The sequence below is a fragment of the Austrofundulus limnaeus genome, unplaced genomic scaffold (assembly GCF_001266775.1).
Source record: "Austrofundulus limnaeus strain Quisiro unplaced genomic scaffold, Austrofundulus_limnaeus-1.0 Scaffold81, whole genome shotgun sequence".
Classification (NCBI taxonomy): Eukaryota; Metazoa; Chordata; class Actinopteri; order Cyprinodontiformes; family Rivulidae; genus Austrofundulus; species Austrofundulus limnaeus.
The window spans coordinates 1834897-1838799 of record NW_013952483.1 but is presented as its reverse complement, the minus strand read 5'-3'; the positions used below and the strand labels follow the sequence as shown (position 1 = coordinate 1838799).

The following is a 3903-nucleotide window of genomic DNA, read 5'->3' as shown; positions in this document are numbered from 1 at the left end:
TGTTAACAGTATCCATTTCCTCAGCTGCTTAAGCAGGCCTAATAATGTTCCTTTTTTGGTCCTCTGTCCCATTGGTGTGTTATGTTATAGGTAAATCCGTCATACACACTTGACCAGGTTTCTCTTGCCATCCCTCATTCTTCAAGGTTCTTTTCTTCCTCTACTTCTTTTTCCTTCCTTCACCGAGTCTACCCCTAACCATTCCTCTCTTCTTCCTTTCGAACGCAGGGATTGAAGGACTCAATTTCAAAACCGTGCACGTCTCAGTGACTCAAATGAGGGGCTTGTTCCACTGCCACACTTCCGTTCACAAATGCTTCAGCTTGGGGAGGAGGGGGGAAAAAATCCCTGTTAATCTACTGAATCTGGTTCATTCTACCATTTCCCCCCCTCCTTTTATTCACACTCGCTGAGTTCTTTTCTACACTGAGCTTTTGGAACTCCATATAAAAAGGAAGAAAAAATGACATAAGCTAATTTTAGGTAGCAAAGTTGCAGATTTTGTTTTGATAGTACGATGTTTTATTTTTATCGTTTAGTTGTCTTTTTAGACTCACTCCTAACTTGTATTAACATAGTTTGTAAAGTATTTTAAATCTGATAAATCAACACTGGACTCATGCTGTTACATTTAGCAGGCATTTTATAGCTCTCATTGCACTGATAAAAAACTGTAAAATAATGCCTCTTTTTTATAAATTCAAAACCAGCTGAAATGTTAGGTGTTATTATAGTCATCTGTGTTATATGGTGTCAATTTTTTTTTAGTTCCCAACTATTTAAAGATTAGACTTCTAATCTAGTCCTCTTGAGCCATATYATGTTAAGCTTGCTATAATCCAGGTGTCTGCTTTTCTGAGTGGGCATTCTTTGCACTCTCTCTGCCCAGAGGTGTTACAGAGGAGAGGGGGATGGGGGGTGGGGTTTTTGTTGATCTGTGTTTAATCAAAGTAACCATGCACAGAGCTGGTTTGGCTATTAGCTCAGCAAGAGCCTGTAATCACTACAAGTTGTTTCCCTTATTCCATGAACCTTATTATCGAATAAATGGTGTGTGTGAGGAGGAACAGAGCATGTGTGTGTCTGCCATTTTCTTTTTCCATTGTTTTATTTCCCTCTGCTAGACTGCARGTTGGAAAGTATTGATTTGCTAGCTTGAAAATAACAAACCGACAACTGTGCAATTCGGGTAGTAAACAGACTCAGAAAAAGTGTGTAAAAAGCACCCATGAGACATGGGCCCTGAAGTAATTATTAGTTTCTGTTTATGCTCAGTCAGTAAAATTTTGGTTGCTTTTATTGTTGTGTAGTACAACCCTTAACTTTTTTTTTTTCAAAAAATAGAGTACTTGAATTGTAAATGAGGAGGAAATTACATGGTGGTATAATACTGCACTATACAGCGCAAATTTAGCTGAACGGTTTTGAGTTGTCAGTTTTAAAAATATTAAAAATCTGGAGAATAAAAACAAAATTTTATAGCACACTCATGGTGGCTGATGACCACAATCTCTGACAGCTGTCAGCAGCTATGGCTAATCTACCGGTGCCTTCCTTATAACTTTTTTTTCATTGCATATTTTGCAATAGTACTTCACACACAGACTTGTTGATCATCAACATAAGTAGGGCCGGCACTGAAAGATTTCACTGACCACTCTGTTAATGACAGCCACCATCATGGTGGATGGGGGGAAAAGGACACAGCCTGTCACTTTGATTCACGCACCAGCAGCTCCAACTGAGTGGCTTCTTGCCAATGTCTCAARAGTCGTTATATCCCCACTAAATGACATTTAAAGTGTGAAGCAATGGTTGTCCTTGTGGCTCAGTCACCCCAGGCTGAGCCCAGCTTTGAGTGCTGAACCCGGAGCCAAGTTTTGCAGCGAGGTCAAAAACTCTGAAGCAAAACCCCCTGCCTTGGATGCTGTAACACTATTCACTGCCCTGGTTGAAAATGCAGAAAGTAACCTTGAAGACATTTTTAATTTTCTGATGTAGGCTGTTCCCTTTTTATCCTTCTGTGTTTTACCGGTACTTGTTTCTTTTGTCAATTATTGATTTCGTGTTTTTTTTCATGCATTTATTCTTATCTATTTGTATATCCCCTACAGACATTCGTGTTTCTCATTTGATTTTACCTTTTTAATTAAAATAATGTTTTTTTCACCTGCTTCTGCTATTACATTGCTGTAAAATAGAATATTTAAACACTCTTAGTTTGAACAAATGCAATATAAACCTAAGAAACTGTTTTTATTTAATAATAAACAATGTTAAATAAGTGTTAACCATGCAATGAATCAATAGTTGGTCATTTAAACAAAGTTGTCAAGTAACACAGTACAAATATTGTTATGTTATGTTATTGTTATGTTGTCTTAAGTAGGTTATCACACTTGAACATGACACAAATCATGCCGCACACCAGCAGGACAAAGCAGACATATATGTACAGTATACTAGGTTGCATTAATGTAACCTAGTATGAAGATACCCGTGGCAGTGATACATGCAGCTGTAACAGTGCAGGCTTCCCAACATTTTGGGTCTGGGGACCTTTTACAGGGGAGACAGATTTCCAGGGACCATCAAAAACCTCATGCTGAATAAAAAATAATTAGTTAATAGGTGGGGTTGTGCATTTTAGGASCCTATGCAAATCCTAAGCTTTTGTCCTTACATTACTTTTATACTTTAAGTAGTTTTAAAACAGTACTTTTACACTTTWATTTGAGTAAAAAGCTTGAGTTGATAATTCTACTACTAAAATAGGTATTTTAATCCCTAGTATCTATAATTCTACTTAGGTAATGAATGTGAATGTAAAAACTTTTAACACATTTGAGCTTAAAAACTTTTTGGCTTTTTGTTCAGACACATATTCTGGGGATAAGCTATACAAATAAGCCTGAGCTACTGTATGTATATCTTTACCTCTCCGGTCTATATGTATTTTGTGGACGTAAAGAAAGCATATGACTGTGTTCCACAAGACATTCTGTGGGGGGTGCTGCAGGAATATGGAATGTCTGGGTTGCTATTAGAAGTTGACCCAGTTCCTGTCTAACCAAAGCAGGAGCTGTGTTTGCATTCTTAGCACAAAGCTGAGCTCATTCTCAGTGCGAGTTGGACTCTGCCAGGGCTTCCCCTCATCTCCGAAACTGTTTTTAGTGTTTATGAACAGGATCTCCAGGCACAATCCTGGAGAAGAGGATGTCTGGTTTGGGAACCACAGTCTCATCTCTGCTTTATGCTGATGATGTGYTTCTGCTGGCGTCTTCAGGCCAAGAACTGCAGCGTGTACTTGGGCGGTTCGCAGCAGCCTGTGAAGAAGCTGAGATGAAAGTCAGMTCCTCTAAGTCAAAGGCTATGGTTCTCAACCAGAAAACAGTGGAATGCTTCCTCCAGGCCCGTGGAGAATCTAAAATGAATTTAAGTATTTGGGTGGCTTGCTCATGAGTGATGGTACGTAGGATGGAGCAGGAGATGGATCATCCTATTGGGGCCTCCTCCTCAATAATGAAGGCCTTATTTAAGTTGGTCATGGCGAAGAAAGAGCTGAGTCAAAAGGCAAAGCTTTTGACTTATTGTTCTGTCTACGTTCTAACCCTCACCTATGGTCATGAAGCATAGATCATYACCGAAAGAGCATCTGAGATGAGCTTCCTTCGTAGGGTGGCCGGGCTCACTCTGAGAGATAGGAAGAGGAATTCTGTCATCCGTGGGGAGGTTGGAGCTGCTCCTCCACATGAAAAGGAGTCAGATGAGGTGGTTTGGGCATCTGATTAGGATGCCTCCTGGATGCTTCACTTTAGAGATCTCTCTCTAGTGAGATTATGTATCCTGTCTCCCTCCTGGGAACACCCCTGGGTCCCACAGGGAGAATATATATATATATAT

General features: G+C 39.6%; 1 protein-coding gene across 1 annotated transcript in view; it reads left to right on the top strand.

Annotated features, from left to right (window-relative positions):
• Positions 1-3903, top strand: part of erbb4b (erb-b2 receptor tyrosine kinase 4b) — a gene marked incomplete in the record, with an annotated part of 262602 nt that overhangs the window by 142426 nt on the left and 116273 nt on the right.